This window comes from Sciurus vulgaris, assembly GCF_902686455.1.
Source record: "Sciurus vulgaris genome assembly, chromosome: 12".
Classification (NCBI taxonomy): Eukaryota; Metazoa; Chordata; class Mammalia; order Rodentia; family Sciuridae; genus Sciurus; species Sciurus vulgaris.
The window spans coordinates 6,310,167-6,332,233 of record NC_136473.1 but is presented as its reverse complement, the minus strand read 5'-3'; the positions used below and the strand labels follow the sequence as shown (position 1 = coordinate 6,332,233).

The 22,067-nt window shown below is 40.8% G+C and overlaps 1 protein-coding gene across 4 annotated transcripts in view; it reads right to left on the bottom strand.

The window, feature by feature from the left end:
* The window catches only part of CHRM3 (cholinergic receptor muscarinic 3), a 481,613-nt gene that overhangs the window by 269,848 nt on the left and 189,698 nt on the right, over nucleotides 1–22,067 (bottom strand). For all 4 annotated transcript variants that reach the window (XR_013758419.1, XR_013758420.1, XM_079107804.1 and 1 more), the window contains one exon: nucleotides 11,230–11,292. The gene's annotated coding sequence lies outside the window, so the exon portion shown is untranslated. The remainder of the gene's footprint in view (nucleotides 1–11,229; nucleotides 11,293–22,067) is intronic.

Below are 22,067 nucleotides of genomic sequence, written 5' to 3'. Positions count from 1 at the left end.
TAACTTCCCATTCTTGTGGCTGAACATGATGTGGAGTTTCACTGGTCTTGTATTCGTATGTGAACTTAGGAAAGTCAGGTCCCATTCCTTCTACTATCTTTACCATTCTCATTCTCCCTCCCTTCCCCTCGTTATCCCCTGTCCGATTCGGTGAAACTCCACGCCGGTCCCCTCCTGCTCCCCCCATACCCCAGCCTATTGTGAATCAGCGTCCACATATCAGAGAGCCTAACTGCTTTGTTGAGATTGGCTTATTTCACTTAGCATGATAGCCTCCAGTTCCATCCATTTACCAGCAAATGCCATAATTTCATTCTTCTTTATGGCTTGGTAATAATGCATGTGTATATGTACCACGTTTTCTTTATTCATTCATCTATTGAAGGGTACCTAGGTTGGTTCCATAGCTTAGCTATTGTGAATTGAGCTGCTATAAACATTGATGTTTATAGCAATAGTATGTCACTATAGTATGCTGATTTTAAGTCTTCTGGGCATACACCGAAGAGTGGGATCACTTGGTCAAATGTTGGTTCAATTCCAAGTTTTCTGAGGAATCTGCATACTGCTTTCCAGAGTGGTTGCACGAATTTGCAGTCCCATCAGCAATGTATGAGTGTGCCTTTTCCCCAAAATCCTTGTCAGCACTTATTGTTGCTTGTGTTCTTGATAATTGCCATTCTGACTGGAGTGAGATGAAATCTCAATAGAGCCAAACCTATATTTTAATGAACGTAATCACATAGATTATTTCACCTGATTACTCCTGGTTTCCTACGGCTGCTCTTTTGTTACAATTTTTATAGCCATTCCATAAGGTTTATTTTATTTCAGATGTTCACATTATGATGATGCTATTCTTATTGCAAACATTATTCTGTGATATATTTTGATAATCTAACCACATTATCTTGTATTTTCACATTCTATTTTCTTATGTATAGCATAACATAGGTTCTCCTTTCCAAATATTCTTTTCATTTGAAAGTGCTCTCTCTGATTTTATTTTCTGTTTTTTCCTGATTGAGATCCCCTTTTCTTTCTAGTTGAAATGCTCTCTGAAAGCTTATACATAGTTTATTTGAAATACATTGTTTTCACTTGAGTCATCTCTGAAAAGTTTCCTTTTGCTTTTTAACCTATTCTCTATAAATTCACAAGAGTACTACTCCATCAACAGCCTCCACTCCATGTGCTCTTGGGAACCTGATCATAGGGCTTCTTGCAGGTCATGCCGCTGTCCCCAATGTACAAGAGCAACACCAATATCCCCAGCTCCCAGCTAGCAGGACCTGGATAGAGGACCGGCCCTCAGAGGCAGGCACAGCTTGGTCGAATCTGCTGCTGTGCCTCAGGTCTAGCTAGGGTACAAACCTGATGGCACCTGCTCTCCTTCCATAATGCTCTGGGCACAGCCACGGTGCACTCTACCACACAGCCACCAAGCTCAGTGCCAGCCACAGTGAGCTTCCGCCTTTCAGGAAGAAGAGGCTGGGAGCTAGAGAACTAGAGATGCACGTTGCTAAGGGACAGGGTATAGAATCCAGAGTGAGAGCCGGAAGGCCAGGCTGGGATTCCTGGTGAGGTCTTTGAGGACTTCGCCTCGGCCTCTGCGTTATGGATTTCTATTCATCATCAGCATCAGTTTCAGCTTCATCTGGGGAGACATGAAAACGCAAGCCCACCTCGGCTCTTTCAAATGGGTGTCTGGAATTTAGCAGGCAACTGCAGACACACTCATGCTTGAACGTCACCGAGTCAGAGGCCCCACTTGGCCTTTCTCTGGCCAGGACCCTGTCCAAGGAGCTTGGTTTTTTTTCTTGACCAGACTCCATAGACCCAGTTCCCTGGAATTCCCTGCTCAAAAACTCAGCTTCCACTCATAGCTAGGGAATAGTCTTTTCACAAGACACATTCCCCTTACACACCTGGACCCAATAGGTGGCCAGAGGACAGGCATGACATTGGGGAGAGAGGGTATTAGGATTTGGGGCCTGAGTGTCAGAATATGCACTCCAAGGGCGAGGTTCTGGAACAGTGCCAGGGTGGGAAGGGTGGGCGGGGAGGGGGTGGACACGGGACCTCTTCCAATTATACTTCGCTCCTGTTCACATAGGTATCAGGGCCAAGTCCACTTCAGTCCACTCGCAGCTGATACAACCTTTCAATGAGGTCCAAGCTGTGTGCTGAAGGATGACTATAAAAGGATATGTGGTTTCCTAAAATTTCAAAAGTAATACCTTATACTAAAAAGTTAGGTCGGATTCTAAAGTCATGCACATAATGCCAGAAGGCTCCGTAATACATTTGTCAATGAAAGCAAGTGGTAGCGGTTAGGGTATGAAAACATGCTATCAAGTACAGGAAGCTCCTGCATGACTCTAAGAGCTCTTTACCCTGCAGAGTGAGGAGGGGAGGCGGTGGAGGAGGAGGGGAGGCAGAGAGGAAGTACTGGGGATTGCAATGGAGCAGACTGCACTCCACGTGTGTACACGTATGTGTCCGACTAGGATGCCCTGAGGAAAGCATAAGAAGCTTAAGAAGAGGTCTTTGCATTCTCAGTCATCTAATTGTTCTTACAAAGCCTCACATAGTTGGTGACCATCAAGACTTGGATAAGACCACTGACCGAAAGTTATAAGCCACCTTTTCTCATATAACTGATAGAAAAAGTGTTTATGTGAATTTATGCTGATCATCAAAGGAAGTAAAAATATTGCATTTCAACATTCTATATCAATTCAATACTTTGTCTTCTTCTCAACACTTTTTATCTTCTGTTTAATACCAAAAATATATATTGAATTTTTTTCATAAAACTCCATCTAGATACACCAAAAATGCTCTTCAGTTGACTCATGTACCATACAAATATTGCCACTTCTATGTGCATAGGAAAGTGAAAAACAGCGAGAAGCACAGATCTACCTAGACAGAGCTGACCAAGGAAAGCTGGGTGTCTAGGAGAGGTGGGTATGGAAGGCCGCTCTTTGACATGTTGCGTGTGGAATGTCTCTGGGTCACAAACATCTACTACTTTTTTTTAATGTAAAGTGTAGTGAAAGCTATTTTTTAAAATTGTAAACAAATGAGGTACAACTTGTTTCTCTGTACATGAAATAGAGCCATACCATTTGTGTAATCATACATTTACATGGTGTTTGGTTCATTCTGTTATTCCCCCCCCCACCCCTCCCAAACCTCTATACAGTCCCTCCTTCCTCCATTCTTGCCTTCCTCCCACCCCCCATTATGTATCATCATCCGCTTATCAGCAAGAACATTTGTCCTTTAGTTTTTAAAGATTGGCTTATCTCACTTAGCATGATACGCTCCAATTTCATCCATTTGTCTGCAAATGCCATAATTTTATTATTCTTTATGGCTGAATAATATTCCATTGCGTGTGTGTGTGTGTATGTATATGTATATATATATATATATATAATATATATATATATCACAGTTTCTTTATCCATTCACCAATTGAGGGGCATCTAGGTTGGTTCCACAATCTGGCTATTGTGAATTAAACAGCTATGAACATTGATGTGGCTGTATCTCTGTAGTATGCTGATTTTAAGTCCTTTGGGTATAGGCCAAAGAGTGGGATAGCTGGGTCAAATGGTGGTTCCATTCCAAGTTTTCTAAGAATCTCCATACTGCTTTCCAGAGTGGCTGCACTAATTTGCAATCCCACCAGCAATTCGTGAGTGTAATTTTCCCCCCACATCCTTGCCAATACCTATTGTCACTTGTATTTTTGATAATCGCCATTCTAATTGGGGTGAGATGGAATCTTAGGGTAGTTTCGATTTGCATTTCTCTTATTACTAGAGAAGTTGAACATTTTTTCATACATCTGTTGATTGCTTGTAGATCTTCTTCTGTGAAGTGTCTGTTCATTTCCTTAGCCCATTTGTTGATTGGGTACTTGTATTCTTGGTGTAGAGTTTTTTGGGTTCTTTATATATTCTGGAAATTAGTGCTCTATCTGAAGTATGAGTGGCAAAGATATTCTCCCACTCTGTAGGCTCTCTCTTCACATTACTGATAGTTTCATTTGCTGAGAGAAAGGTTTTTAGTTTGAATCTATCCCAGTGGTTGATTCTAGCTTTTATATCTTGTGCTATGGGAGTCCTGTTAAGGAAGTCTGATCCTAAGCCAACAAGTTGAAGATTTGGACCTACTTTTTCTTCTATAAGATGCAGGGACTCTGGTCTGATTTCAAGGTCCTTGATCCATTTTGAGTTGAGTTTTGTGCAGGGTGAGAGATAGGGATTTAGTTTCATTCTGTTGCATATGGATTACCAGTTTTCCCAGCACCATTTGTTGAAGAAGAGAAGTTAGGGAAACTACCCCATTCACAAAAGCCTTGAAAAAAATAAAATACTTGGGAATCAATCTAACGAAAGAGGTGAAAGACCTCTACAATGAGACCAGCATCTATTACTTCTGACTTTTATGATGAGTGTATCCTTTAAAAGAGTGGATGCACTTCCTTTGTTCAACTTTAAGAAAAGATTTTTCTCCTCAATAGATCAGCTTCAATTTTTTTTTAACATTTTCCCTAACATGTAATTATCATCTTCCAAAGACCCAAACGTGCTGTCAATGTGACTGATATCAGAATGTAAATATTTTATAAACAGCTGTCAAATCTCAATTGTCAGAAAACAAAAAAGCCCCCAAATTGCTATCATCTAACCATGAGGCTACATCACTTCATTGACAGAGAAGACATTTTTCTGGTTTTCATTTTCCCACCAGCGTTGTGAAGACGTTAGCACGATGTGCCACTCTGGATCATCACCGTGACAGTTGACTTGAAGCTGGAGTCGGCTGTGCAGGGCTCGGAGGCAGAGTCCCGCACACGGCTGCACTTGGCTCCAGGGCATCTCCACACTGGCTGCATCTGGAACATCAGCTTAACACGCACGAAAACCCTTGCATAAGGGAATATGAGCAGGCCCAGCGAAAAGAGACAGAATTTCGCTCTTAGCAGCCCAGTAATTCATTATTTCTGTGTTGAGCCTTCATTTAACATTTCTGATTGCGAATGTGCCAGACTTAGTCAACAAACCTCTGTAAGTTACACAGAACTGAGCCCTGTCACCCCAAAGCACAGAGCAGAAATGGCTGACGTGGAACAGAGATCCTGGAAGTGGTCCCTCCTAAGGATTCACTGCTGTCAACTTTTATCTGTGCCGCTGGCTGTTCCTCTGTCCCTTACTTCCTTTCAACTTTTTTTTTATCTTTCCTTCTCTCCCTTTCCCACTGAAATCACAGACTTGACAGGGGCATCCAGGAGTCCTGCTTAATTTCTTCGAACTCTCAACTCATGGCATTTTCTGACGCCCAACGCGTTCATTCCATGAATATTTAACAAGGCTGTGCAGTGTGGTTGGGGCAGGGAAAAAACCCACCGAGGCCCTGCCTTGTGGAGCGTCAACCAGGCCCCGGTGAGGGGACAACAATCGGTAAAGGAGTGGGACCATCCTCCACGTCTCGCCCGAATCCTTTACATTTATGGGCAGGGATGTGGTTGACAAGGAGGACTTTAAGTTGCCTTGGAAAATAAAACGTCCAGTTTTTAAAGGAAATTTCACTGGGTGCCTGGGACAGGGCTCAAAGAGAGCAGCTGGGGGAGGCAAGGGAGACTGCACGGAAAAGGGCCCAGGGGTGGCAAGTGCCAGGGACAGAGCGCAGTCAGTCAGGCCCAGGGGAAAGAGCAGAGAGAAGCATTCAAGGAGAGGGAGAGAGGGAGACAGAGAGGGAGAGAGAGGGAGAGGCTGGAATTTAGTCAGGGGAAGCAGGTATAAAGAAAATGCAGACCCATCAGATTTGCTAAGTGAGGGTGAAGCATTTGGGCTTATTCCAGATGCAGGGGAAGGAACTGAAGTGTTTAAGCAGGTCTCCAACAGGAGATGAACAGGATCCGACGAAGTTCCCCAAGAGGACTGACTGGGAACACAGTGTATTTTGGTGTGGCCAGAATGGAAGCCAGGTGACCCCTATGCCGTTCTCCAGGCAAGACAGGAGGAAGACTTGAAGGAGGTTCAGGATAAAGGAGACAAAGAGACACATGAGGCAGGATGTATTTGGAAGAAAGTGAAGGAAAAGGAAAAGAGCTGATAACTCAGGTTCAGTGGTTAAAAGGAAAAATTATGGACTTCACCGATATCAGAGAACTTCCTTACATTTTCAAAGGAGACCTAGGACGTAAGCTATTATTTTGTGTTAACAGAACATCAGAATATTTTACACCCTCAATTTACTAATAAAGAGCAAGGATCCAGAAAGGTGACATGGCTTTTTTTTTTTTATGCCACAGAAGAGCTGAACTATCACCTGCATTTCCGGTCTCTTACCTTCTAGCCTAAGGGTTTTTGCATCATATAGCATCTCCCTCCTACCCCAATTTAGCTCAGTGACTACCTCAATGCCTGGCACGACTGTCTTTGGAAAGAAATCTCACTATATAACTTGTCTTTTACATGTATTATTTTTTCCCCAGAACAAAATAAGAATGAATGAAATATTGGAGATCCTTAGGAGGAGGTTATTGAACATTAGAACTGTAGATTAAAATCTGAGTTTTGGTGACCACACTTAGACCATTAGTTTCTAAATTTTCATTTCAGAAGAAGAAAATGCAAAGGAGGATACTAGTAATTAATATTTCCTTCATCTGCATTTATAAGCAATTCTAATTCGCTGGTTTCTCCCAAGCCAGAGTCTTTTCTTTCCTTATGGGCATAACCTCAGTTCACTTAATTTTACAAATGGATAATAGAATGAAGCCCCATGTTATTGGAAGGTATTCAAAGGGTGGTGATCTGACAGTGCCCACGGACTGGCTGTGACATGCAGTCAGCAACAGTTCAGGCTGCTGGTACCGCTTGGCCAGGACCAGCCTGGGCCAGTAGTGCACAGGGACAGGCATCTGACAGGTTCAGACCTCACCTATGCCACTACCACACAAGGTTCTTCACACGTCAGAGCACATTCCCTCATGCAAAAATGCAGATAGCAATACTGATATACCTGATACACTGATATACCTGATAGCTGATATACCTGATACACTGATATACTGATACACTGATATACCTGATACACTGATACACCCGATAACTGATATACCTGATACACTGATACACCTGATAACTGATATACCTGATAACTGATATACCTGATACACTGATACACTGATGTACTGATATACCTGATACACTGATACACCTGATAACTGATATACCTGATATACTGATATACCTGATACACTGATATACCTGATAGCTGATATACCTGATACACTGATGTACCTGATACACTGATATACCTGATACACTGATATACCTGATAGCTGATATACCTGATACACTGATATACCTGATACACTGATACCCTGATGTACCTGATACACTGATATACGTGATACACTGATACACCTGATAACTGATATACCTGATACACTGATATACTGATACACTGATGTGCCTGATACACTGATATACCTGATAACTGATATACCTGATACACTGATACACTGATACACTGATGTGCCTGATACACTGATATACCTGATAACTGATATACCTGATACACTGATACACTGATGTACCTGATACATTGATGTACCTGATACACTGATACACCTGATACACTGATACACCTGATAACTGATATACCTGATACACAGATATAACTGATATACCTGATATAACTGATACACTGATACACCTGATAACTGATATACCTGATACACTGATACACCTGATAACTGATATACCTGATACACTGATATACTGATATACCTGATACACTGATACACCTGATAACTGATATACCTGATACACTGATATACTGATATACCTGATACACTGATACACCTGGTAACTGATATACCTGATACACTGATATACTGATATACCTGATACACTGATACACCTGGTAACTGATATACCTGATACACTGATATACTGATATACCTGATACACTGATACACCTGGTAACTGATATACCTGATACACTGATATACTGATACACCTGATACACTGATACACCTGATAACTGATATACCTGATACACAGATATAACTGATATACCTGATACACTGATACACCTGATAACTGATATACCTGATACACTGATATACCTGATAACTGATATACCTGATACACTGATATACCTGATAGCTGATATACCTGATACACTGATATACCTGATACACTGATACACTGATATACCTGATACACTGATATACCTGATACACTGATACCCTGATGTACCTGATACACTGATATACGTGATACACTGATACACCTGATAACTGATATACCTGATACACTGATATACTGATACACTGATGTGCCTGATACACTGATATACCTGATAACTGATATACCTGATACACTGATACACTGATGTACCTGATACATTGATGTACCTGATACACTGATACACCTGATACACTGATACACCTGATAACTGATATACCTGATACACAGATATAACTGATATACCTGATATAACTGATACACTGATACACCTGATAACTGATATACCTGATACACTGATATACTGATATACCTGATACACTGATACACCTGATAACTGATATACCTGATACACTGATATACTGATATACGTGATACACTGATACACCTGATAACTGATATACCTGATACACTGATATACTGATACACTGATGTGCCTGATACACTGATATACCTGATAACTGATATACCTGATACACTGATACACTGATGCACCTGATACATTGATGTACCTGATACACTGATACACCTGATACACTGATACACCTGATAACTGATATACCTGATACACAGATATAACTGATATACCTGATATAACTGATACACTGATACACCTGATAACTGATATACCTGATACACTGATACACCTGATAACTGATATACCTGATACACTGATATACTGATATACCTGATACACTGATACACCTGATAACTGATATACCTGATACACTGATATACTGATATACCTGATACACTGATACACCTGGTAACTGATATACCTGATACACTGATATACTGATATACCTGATACACTGATACACCTGGTAACTGATATACCTGATACACTGATATACTGATATACCTGATACACTGATACACCTGGTAACTGATATACCTGATACACTGATATACTGATATACCTGATACACTGATACACCTGATAACTGATATACCTGATACACTGATATACCTGATAACTGATATACCTGATACACTGATATACCTGATAGCTGATATACCTGATACACTGATATACCTGATACACTGATACACTGATATACCTGATACACTGATATACCTGATACACTGATACCCTGATGTACCTGATACACTGATATACGTGATACACTGATACACCTGATAACTGATATACCTGATACACTGATATACTGATACACTGATGTGACTGATACACTGATATATCTGATAACTGATATACCTGATACACTGATACACTGATGTACCTGATACATTGATGTACCTGATACACTGATACACCTGATACACTGATACACCTGATAACTGATATACCTGATACACAGATATAACTGATATACCTGATATAACTGATACACTGATACACCTGATAACTGATATACCTGATACACTGATACACCTGATAACTGATATACCTGATACACTGATATACTGATATACCTGATACACTGATACACCTGGTAACTGATATACCTGATACACTGATATACTGATATACCTGATACACTGATACACCTGGTAACTTATATACCTGATACACTGATATACTGATATACCTGATACACTGATACACCTGGTAACTGATATACCTGATACACTGATATACTGATATACCTGATACACTGATACACCTGGTAACTGATATACCTGATACCCTGATATACTGATATACCTGATACACTGATACACCTGATAACTGATATACCTGATACCCTGATATACTGATATACCTGATACACTGATACACCTGGTAACTGATATACCTGATACACTGATATACTGATATACCTGATACACTGATACACCTGATAACTGATATACCTGATACACTGATATACTGATATACGTGATACACTGATACACCTGATAACTGATATACCTGATACACTGATATACTGATATACCTGATACACTGGTACACCTGATAACTGATATACCTGATACACTGATATACTGATATACCTGATACACTGGTACACCTAATAACTGATATACCCATTAACTGCATGTAGAGCATGGTGGCTGGTAGGTAGGAATGCACTCTCAGCTCCGTCCACCCTGGGCTTTGGTGTCAAAAGACCCAGCCTGTGTAAGCCAGGGCCTGGACGTGTCTCATGCCAAAGGAAATCTGATGGCAGGCGTGGCAGAGCTGAGCTCATTTTATCTCCCTGCTCCAGCATCACTGATTGTGGTTTTTGTTCATGGGACTGCAAAAGGGGCTGTTTCCAGGTAGGACAATGGGGTAGGAACAAAGGAAACGATCAAGCAAGTCTCCTCTTGAAGTTCTGCTCCTTTAATCCAGGAAGACCAACCAGGGCAGGGGCTCATCGCTCAGCTCATTGGCTGGAAATGTGTCTCCTGGCCACAGTAAAGGGGTCTGAGGAGACAGGGTTTGTAAACTAAGTGCTGTGCTGTCCTTTAAGCATCAGGGTTTTGTCACGAAGGAAGAAGGGGAGAATTGGATTTGGGTGTGATATTCATAGCATTTGCAGAACAGAGAAAGTATTGCTAATGAGAGCATTTAAGAAGGATTGAGCTGTCTCACAATGCTGGTTCTTTATCTTCACAGCCAGATTGTGGATAGCTGTCTGAACACAGGGGATATTTAAATTCAGGGATAATTCTTAAGAGTGTAAGATATAGACAAGTTATAATGTCCAATATATATGCAAATAATTCAAACATTTTGTATTATTTAAAAATGCCCCACACTACTCCTGTTAAGATATAAAAGAGCATTTGAAATAGTCTATTTATTTCAACTTTGAACAGTTTTCTTTATTCATATGCAAAAAGTTGTTTATGTCTGTATACTAAGAAGTACACAGTAGAAATTGTAAATCGTGTTGAAGAACACTGACTTGCTGATTTTTATTTCTTGTTAATCTCACAGATCAAGTCATTGACTTCTTTTCTCAAGCAATGGACTCAACTAGGGAAAGAATCTTACCTTACTGTACCTCAGCTGAGGTTCCAAATGTCATTTATTGAGCCACTAATCAGAACACAGGTGCTAGAAGAGAACAAGAAAAGAGGGTTACCAAATAACCAAAACCCTGGGAAAGGAAACGTCAAGCGGTTACACAAAATGACTTCAGGGAATGTCAAAAAATTATAGAACTTCTGAGTTGGAAGTGACTGCCCAGATCATGGCGCTTAACTTCCTCATGTAACTGATGAGGACTTTAGAGAAGTTAAGGCATCTGTCACTGCAAAAGAAAGGTATCTACTGAGTTCTTTATTCTACAGTTTTGCCCCGATAACTTCCCAAGCTTTGGCTGCAAGAAAAGGACACAGTGAGAAGACGACGAAGTTGTGGCTCTTCCCCTCCCGTTACATGTCAGTGACAGGTGACTTTTTTGTGTTTAGTATCACCGTCTTCTTAACTACGTTCAAAGGGAAGTCAAAAGCATAATCCCTTAGCAGTTTGAGTACACTACCTTCTTCCAGAAACTTCAAAACGTACACATATAGTGTTTTTATGGGCACCCCACTCGCATACAGGGAAGAGTGAACTTTTAAAGAAAAGTTCCTAATTCCATTTCAGACATAGTATTCACCCTTTTAAGATTTACAGAATCTGACTTCCCTGGCCAGAAACTTAGGAAAGCACCTCCTTTTATAAGATTCAATGACAGAAAGAAAATAAGGATCTGAGGTGGTTGTGAAGGACATTGTGAGGACAGTCTGCAACGGCATGAGCTCGGTGATGGGCAGCAAGTGCTGGGAGAGCTTTGTAGCAACCGAGCACTGTAATCAATCATTCAAAAATAAATGTGGACAGAACCAGGGCGGCGAGATCCTGCCTGCGGGTGGCCTCAGGGACCTGGACACGGCAGCCAGGGACTTCCCCAAGCAGCCCGCAGCCTGGCCCCCTCCGGCAGGAAGCACCTTTCCAGGCTAGCTTCTTGGAGCAGACCGCCCAGTGAGAGCCTCTCTACACAGAGCCAGCCACAAGTCCCCAAGCCAGCGGAGACCTCCGGCCTGCAAGCAGCCTCTGGGACCAGGGCAAGGTAGCCAGAGACCTCTCCAGGCGGACCTGCCCCCCGGCACCGCCCCCCCGCCCGCAGGCTTTTTCACGGGTCCATCCAAGATGGCGGACTAGAGGATGACTGCATCTCCAGGCACTCTAGAACCCAGGATTCAAGAAGGTGAGGCATTGAGAAACTCGGACTAAAACACAGCCACGGGGTGAGTTTCCCCACCTGGTGAAGTGCTGCCCGGGTGGCAGGCCCTATTCGGGTGGCTTATTAGAGTAGGGCAGAGCAGCTAGAGTCTTCCCCAGGCAGCTCTGGGCACTCCGGCAGTGGGCTCCTCCCACAGGGCCAGATTTTCCAGCATCTTTTCCACTGAGAGCCTTTCTGCACAGAACCAAGCTTCAAGTCCCTGTACCAGGGCAGCGAGTTCCTGCCCATGGGTTGCTTCAGGGACCAGGACACGGCAGCCAGGGACTTCCCCAAGCAGCCCGCAGCCCGGCCACCTCCGGTAGGAAGTGCCTTTCCAGGCTAGCTTCTCGGAGCAGGCCCCCCAGTGAGAACCTTTCCACACAGAGCCAGCTCAAAGTCATGGAACCAGTAGCGGGCTAGGGGCAGCTTTCCTTGGAAGCACTGCATTATCAAGTTACTCCAAGACTTCAGGCTACTGAAGGCAGGAAGGTGATACACTGGAAATCTACAGGGACACTATAAGCCAATAGAAGAATTCTGCAATATCACAAAGTCCCACTGACATCTGACCAATATGAGAAAACAAGGGAAGAAAATGTCCCAAACAAACCTAGATACTATATCAATAAAACCCAATGACAGCACAGCAGAAGATATGTCAGAAAGGGAGTTCAGAATGTACATAATTAAAACAATCAGGGAAGCAAACGAGGAGATGAAAGAGCAAATGCAGGCATTAAATGATCGCACCAATCAACAGTTAAAGGAGCAAATACGGGAAGCAAGAGATCATTTCAATAAAGTTAGAGATATTGAAGAAAAATCAAACAGAAATCCTTGAAATGAAGGAAACAATAAACCAAGTTAAAAACTCCATAGAAAGCATAACCAATAGGATAGAACACCTGGAAGACAGAACCTCAGATATTGAAGACAAAATATTTAATCTTGAAAACAAAATTGACCAAACAGAAAAGATGGTAAGAAACCATGAACAGAATCTACAAGAATTATGGGATATCATGAAAAGGCCAAATTTAAGAATTATTGGGATTGAGGAAGGCTTAGAGAAACAAACCAAAGGAATGAACAATCTATTCAATGAAATAATATCAGAAAATTTCCCAAATATGAAGAATGAAATGGAAGACCAAGTACAAGAGGCTTATAGGACTCCAAATATACAAAATAAAAATAGACCCACACCAAGGCACATTATTATGAAAATACCTAACATACAAAATAAAGACAGAATTTTAAAGGCCGCGAGAGAAAAAAATCAAATTACATTCAGGGGGAAACCAATAAGAATATCAGTAGATTTTTTAATCCAGACCCTAAAAGATAGAAGGGCTTGGAACAACATTTACCAAGCCCTGAAAGAAAATGGATGCCAACCAAGAATCTTATACCCAGCAAAACTTACTTTCAGATTTGATGATGAAATAAGATCCTTCCATGATAAACAAAAGCTAAAGGAATTTACAAAAAGAAAGCCAGCATTATAGAACATTCTCAGCAAAATATTCCATGAGGAAGAGATGAAAAACAACGATGCAAATCAGCAACGGGAGGAACTAGCCTAAAGGAATAGACAAATAAAGGGGAAACCAAATCATGTTAAAAAACAAAAATGAGTCAAATGACTGGGAATGCAAATCATATCACAATAATAACCCTGAATGTTAATGGCCTGAACTCATCAATCAAAAGACATAGACTGGCAGAATGGATTAAAAAGAAAAATCCAACAATTTGCTGCCTGCAAGAGACTCATCTCATAGAAAGAGATACTCATAGACTAAAGGTGAAAGGATGGGAAAAAATATACCATGCACACGGACACAGCAAAAAAGCTGGAGTATCCATCCTCATTTCAGATAATGTGGACTTCAAGCCAAAACTAGTCAGAAGGGATAAAGAAGGACATTACATACTGCTTAAGGGAAGCATAAATCAGCAAGACATAACAATCATAAATATCTATGCCCCAAACATTGGCTCATCCATGTACGTCAAACAAATCCTTCTCAATTCCAGAAATCAAATAGATCACAACACAATAATACTAGGCAATTTTAACACACCTCTCTCACCACTGGATAGATTGCCCAAACAAAAATTGAATAAAGAAACCATAGATTTCAATAACACAATCAACAATTTAGACTTAACTGACTTATATAGAATATACCATCCAACAAAGAACGAATACACTTTCTTCTCAGCAGCACATGGATCCTTCTCTAAAATAGACCATGTCTTATGCCACAAAGCTACTGTTAGCAAATACAAGACGATAGAGATACTACCTTGTACTCTATCAGATCATAATGGATTGAAATTAGAAATAAATGACAGAATAAAAAACAGAAACTTCTCCAATACCTGGAGATTAAATAGTACACTATTATATGATGAATGGATAACAGAAGACATCAGGAGGGAAATAAAAAAATTCTTAGAAGTAAACGAGAACAAAGACACATCATATCAAAATCTCTGGGACACTATGAAAGCAGTACTTAGAGGAAGATTTATTTCATGGGGCGCATTCAACAAAAGAAGTAGAAATCAACAAATAAACGACTTAACACTACAGCTCAAAGCCCTAGAAAAAGAAGAGCAGACTAACACCAAAAGTAGTAGAAGACAGGAAATAGTTAAAATCAGAACCGAAATCAATGAAATTGAAACAAAGAATCGGAAAAATTAACAAAATAAACAGTTGGTTCTTTGAAAAAATAAACAAAATTGATAAACCCTTAGCCACACTAACAAAGAGAAAGAGGGAGAAAACTCAAATTACTAAAATTCGGAATGAACAAGGAAATATCACAACAGACACGAGTGAAATACAAAACATAATTAGAAGCTATTTTGAAAATCTATACTCCAACAGACACAAAACCTCGAAGACATCAACAAGTTTCTAGAGACACATGAATTACCTAAACTGAACGAGGAGGACATACACAATTTAAATAAATCAATTTCAAGCAATGAAATAGAAGAGGTCATCAAAAGCCTACCAACAAAGCAAAGTTTGGGACCAGATGGGTTCTCAGCCGAGTTCTACAAAACTTTTAAAGAAGAGCTCATTCCAATACTTCTCAAAGTATTCCATGAAATAGAAGAACCCTCCCAAACGCATTCTATGAAGCCAATATCACCCTGATACCTAAAACAGACAGAGACACATCAAGGAAAGAAAATTTTAGACCAATATCCTTAATGAACATTGATGCAAAAATTCTCAACAAAATTTTAGCAAATCACATACAAAAATATATTAAAAAGATAGTGCACCACGATCAAGTGGGTTTTATCCCAGGGATGCAAGGTTGGTTCAACATCCGGAAATCAATAAATGTCATTCATCATATCAACAGACTAAAAGTTAAGAATCACATGATTATTTCAATAGATGCAGAAAAAGCATTCAATAAAATACAGCATCCCTTCATGCTCAAAACACTAGAGAAAATTGGGGTAGTGGGAACATTCCTTAACATTGTAAAGGCCATCTACGCTAAGCCCATGGCCAATATCATTCTAAATGGTGAAAAACTGAAAGCATTCCCCCTAAAAACTGGAACAAGGCAGGGGTGCCCTCTTTCACCACTTCTATTCAATATCATTCTTGAGACTCTAGCCAGAGCAATTAGACAAACCAAAGAAATTAAAGGGATACGAATTGGAAAAGAGGAACTCAAACTATCCCTGTTCGCTGATGACATGATTATATATTTAGAGGAACCTGGAAATTCCACCAGAAAACTCTTAGAACTCATAAGTGAATTCAGTAAAGTAGCAGGTTACAAGATCAATGCTCATAAATCCAATGCATTCTTATACATAAGTGATGAATCTTCAGAAAGAGAAATTAGGAAAACTACCCCATTCACAATAGCCTCAAAAAAAATAAAATTCTTGGGAATCAATCTCACAAAAGAGGCAAAAGACCTCTACAATGAGAACTACAGAACAGTAAAGAAAGAAATTTAAGAAAACCTTAGGAGATGGAAAGATCTCCCATGTACTTGGATAGGCAGAATTAATATTGTCAAAATGGCCATACTACCAAAAGTGCTATGCAGATTCAATGCAATTCCAATTAAAATCCCAATGATGTACCTTACAGAAATAGAGCAAGCAATTATGAAATTCATCTGGAAGAATAAGAAACCCAGAGTAGCTAAAGCAATCCTCAGTAGAAAGAGTGAAACAGGGGGTATCGCAATACCAGATCTTTAACTCTATTACAAAGCAATAGTAACAAAAACGGCATGGTATTGGTACCAAAATAGACAGGTAGATCAATGGTACAGAATAGAGGACATGGACACAAACCCAAATAAATACAATTTTCTCATACTAGACAAAGGTTCCAAAAATATGCAATGGAGAAAAGATAGCCTCTTCAACAAATGGTGCTGGGAAAACTGGAAATCCATATGCAACAGAATGAAACTAAATCCCTATCTCTCACCGTGCACAAAACTCAACTCAAAATGGATCAAGGACCTCGGAATCAGGCCAGAGACCCTGCATCTTATAGAAGAAAAAGTAGGTTCAAACCTTCAACTTGTTGTCTTAGGACCAGACTTCCTCAACAGGACTCCCATAGCACAAGAAATAAAAGCTAGAATCAACCACTGGGATAGATTCAAACTAAAAAGCTTTCTCTCAGCAAAGGAAACTATCAGTAATGTGAAGAGAAAGCCTACAGAGTGGGAGAAAATCTTTGCCACTCATACTTCAGATAGAGCGCTAATTTCCAGAATCTATAAAGAACTCAAAAAACTCTACACCAAGAATACAAACAATCCAATCAACAAATGGGCTAAGGAAATAAACAGACACTTCACAGAAGATCTACAAGCAATCAACAGATATATGAAAAAATGTTCAACATCTCTAGTAATAAGAGAAACGCAAATCAAAACTACCCTAAGATTTCATTTCACACCAATTAGAATGGCGATTATCAAGAACACAAGCAACAATAGGTGTTGGCGAGGATGTGGGGAAAAAGGTACACTCATACATTGCTGGTGGAGTTGCGAATTAGTGCAGCCACTCTGGAAAGCAGTATGGAGATTCCTCAGAAAGCTTGGAATGGAACCACCATTTGACCCAGCTATCCCACTCCTTGGCCTATACCCAAAGGACTTAAAATCAGCATACTACAGAGATACAGCCACATCAATGTTCATAGCTGCTCAATTCACTATAGCCAGATTGTGAAACCAACCTTGATGCCCTTCAGTGGATGAATTGATAAAGAAAATGTGGCATATATATACAATGGAATATTACTCTGCTATGAAGAATGATAAAATCATGGCATTTGCAGACAAATGGATGAAATTGGAGGATATCATGCTAAGTGAGATAAGCCAATCTCAAAAAACTAAAGGATGAATGATCTCGCTGATAAGCGGATGAGGACATATAAGGGGGGGGTAGGAGGGGTTAGCACTAGGGTTAGGGTTAGGTTTAGGGTTAGGGATAAGGTGGGTGGTAAGAATGGAGAAAGGAAGGACTGTATAGAGGGAAAAGAGGGGTGGGAGGGGTGGGGGGGAAGGGAAAAAATAACAGATTAAATCCAACAATATTGCCCTATGTAAATTTATGATTTTCAATTAAAATAAAAAAAAGTGAAAAAAAAATGTGTACTTTGCATGTCTTTTTAAAATTGTCAACATGCAAATTGTGGGAAAAAAAGAGAAGAAGAGTCATTGGTCCCTCATCAGTTTAAGAAGCACTATCCTAGAGAGCACAAGCCCTTTGCTGTCTGGACTTCCTGCTTCCTTTCTTCCAGTCTCTTTCTCTGATATTGCTCACAGTGAAGGAACTTCCTATTCTCAGCAAAGGGAGCCTCTCCTACTCCCAGTAAAGGAGGTACCTGACCCAAGAGGTCTCTCAGACTCCTCCTCTCTTGGAAGCCCCTGTCTGAGAAGTGTGACTCAGAAGGAAGGGCTGGAGCTGATGGTTCCATGAGATCCATGCAGAGAAACTGAGGCTGGTGAATAAGTGACCATGGGTTAGAACTTGTGTCCAGTCCTGACTCTTTCCATCAATTTCTTTGCCTCTTTTAAGATCCCAGCATGTCCTCAGGAATAATATTGACACACCTGGAACTTCCAAAGCAAACTCCACCCCACACATCAACACTCCCTACAAGAGAACTTATCAACAAGGCTTCTCTAGGAAGAGGGAGGCATTTCTCGCTCTGTACTAGACTTTTCTGCCACTCAGGGCATGCTGATGAGCGTGGGTTCATCTTTCACTGTTGACGTCCTCATAGCATCTAGTGAGTCAATCACTTTATGTAGACACACGTCACTCTTCTCATGGCACACAGTAGTTACTCAAGCTGTGTTTACTGTATGATTTTTATTGCTAAAATGTATCGATGTCCAAGTCACATTTGCTTAATTTACAATTAGAATCCCCAATATGCCTACATGTTGGACTCAGGTCACTTCAGATAATTAATTACATATCTCTCAGTAATGCAAAATCCAATAGCACCATTAATGTTAAAATAGAAATAAACGTTATAGTAATCCATCATTAAAGTGTCTGATCACATAAATCTCTTGTTCCCTAAATGAATTGGGAAACAATAAATGAGGTTGAACACCCTGAAGTTTCTCCCGTATCAGGTTCAATGACACACTCATTCCGAAAACCTCAAAGGAACTGGCTTTCATTCGAACTTCAAATTCATTCTATAGCAAATTAATTGCATATGACATTCATCTAGGGAAGAGCTTCAAATATCCAAGTGCAGATGACAGACTCCTGCAGACTACCATGAACAGGGTTCAAAGGTTTCATACTCAAAATATAATTCATGATTCCAGAGATTGCTGTAATAATTATGTTGCTGGCCAAGAAAAGAGGAAAACAAAGCTAGAGTCAGAGCGATAGTTGTGAAAGACTTCTAGCAACAGGCCAACAAAATGCTACTCCGATTTAGAATGCATGAGAGGTGGAGTATTCTGCTAACTGTAAAGCAGAAGTCCATTCTAGAAGTCGGGTCATATTTGTTTATGGAGTACTGGATCTGAGTGAATTATCATCTCAGGATGATAATCTGCAAAGTCCTGTTTTCTTGAAACTTCCTTAAACTCACTTTTGCCTACTTTCTTGTTGTTTTGAGTATACATATTCCTCTTATCTCCAGAAAGATACAAAACATTTGAGCCCTTGTTTTGCAATTTCTGTGGATGACAAATGAATCTGCAGGCATCTGATTTAGATAGCATCGAACCTACTCAGAGTCTTGAAATAATGAAGCTTAATTAACCAATTTAACTTCCAGCATTCAGCCAAAATTAGACCCCAGACTCTCAGGGATAATCTAGAATATTCCCTTTTTAATTTCACAGTACACCTTTAGTTTGTTAAACTGCCTCTCTGAAGACCAAAACAAGTGCTTTGGCAAAATTGAGCCTGACAGCCTGTTTTATGGGAATAGGATAAATACAGTTTCAAAAATATATACATTAGACCAAGTCTCATTTGCATTAAGTTCTTGTTCAAAACCACGTCGCTGATACCTGTGCTCATTGGGATGCTGTGCGGTATTTGCACCTGAGCCCAGCAGAGGCCTCCAGGTCAATTTTAGCCATGGAGAAGGGAGATGGGTTAAATTACAGCATGAAATGGTTCTTCAAAAAAAAAATCATCTAATCCTCTGCACCCAGGAAAGGTAACATCAGATGAGAGGGGCTGTTGTTTCTTCTGCCAGGCTCATCTTTACTACCCATTTGTAAATGAAACACAAAGGTTGAACGCTGTCCCAAAGTTGTCCAGTAAGTCACTGGCGAAGCTGGTGTTCGAGCAAGGTCCTTTTTCACTTCCAGTCCTGCACCACGGTACTGTGACAAACACCAGTGAATGCTCCCTACATTCCAGGGATTATTCCCAGCCCTTTATACCCCCACTCAGGTGATGGTCACGCTCCTGAGAGGGAGGGTCCTGTTCCTATGTGATTTTACAGATGAAGAAACAGCTCTGCGTGAACTACTGGGATAGAATTTGGCGTTGCTTCATCATTCTCCGTTTGTCACTGTCCTTCTCTCTCCATTCCTTCTTTTACACCCCCAAAATCCCAAATTTAACACAACTCCTGCTTGAACCGGTAGTGGTTCAACCGGTCCAGCAGTCTTTACATGTTTTGGAAAGCTGTTTCAGCCATCTGCGTGGTCAGTGGGCCTTTGGCCAGAGCCACTGTGCGTCCTGGGGTAGACAGGCATCGTGGGGGCGAAAGGAAACAGGACTTGCACCGTGGAGTTGAAGAAAGTCATCCGGCGTGGGGATTTTCTGTCACGTCAAGGAGTAGCCAGATCGCAGTGTCCAAGGAGACACCGCAGAGCCGGGAAGATGTGGGTCTGACTGACGGGGAACATGGCTGTGCATGTCTTCTAGGCAGGGGTCATAAGCATCACCTCGCCCTGGTCCACCTCCAGGTCACCAAGGTGACACAATTCTCAGAAGCCACCAGCGGTGGGGGTGGGGGGTAAATCTCCTTTGCTGCACAGACGGGGCTCCACGTGCAGGCTGATGGCTTCTTGACCCCCCAGGCTGAGGCCTGCCAGAGTGGATCCTAAGAGTCCTCTGAACTCCCATCACACCCAGAGCTCCAGAAAGTGTTGGACAATTAAGTGGAAAGAAAAGTAGCTCTCCATTTCGGTCTTAGCAGAGAGCAGAGGTGGGAGAGGGAACTTCAGCCCAGTTCATGGAAAAGGAAGCCTCGCCAGCCAGGCAGCGAGTCAGGGGGCCTAACCTCGTGCTAGTGAGATAAAAGCCGGAAGTTCACAGGGCCACCCCACATTCCACTAGATGCACAAAACGGTGTGACGAATATTGCCCCAACTGCAGTTCCACATTCACTCTATGTACAGAGAAAAGTAAAAAGGAGTCTTACCAACAAAGGTCGTGCTTGTTGGTTGGCTCTTTCTGTAAGTAATATGGTTTTTGTGTTCTTCTGCTTTTTATTTTTTTGTTAGCACCAGGGCTGGAACCCAGGGCCCCCCACATGCTAGGGAAGCACTCGGCCACCAAGCCACACCTCCAGGCTGCTACAAGTTTAAATCAGGTAAAAGGTATCTAACAACTAACTAGTATTTCTACTAGTGTCAATAAAATAATAGAAACTCTGAATTTTTTAAGTATCTGAGATTTAATCAGTTCAGTATCAAGTTCTTCTAAAAACAAAAAGAAGTTTTCTTTTTTCTTTTTTTCCTTAAAAGATGTGGTTTCAAATATTTTTTGGAAGACACATGTGTAGATATAATGTAATATGTTAAATACAAGGACATTTGACAGTAAATGATAACACATGATCTAATAAAATCAAACTCCTCTGCTGGCCAGAGGAGGCAAGTGCATATCGCTTCAATTTACTGCTTTTACAAAAAGACACAGTGCAAACGGAGATAGGAGAAACAGCCTAGAATAAATACATGGCTTCAGTAGCTTGTCCTGTCCTATCTTTATTTCCCTTCCAATTTGATATTCAGTTCCAACAAGCATGAATACCTAGTGAAGATCAGCTTTACCACAGTTTGGGATGTTATTTATTTATTTTAGTCATAAAGTCATA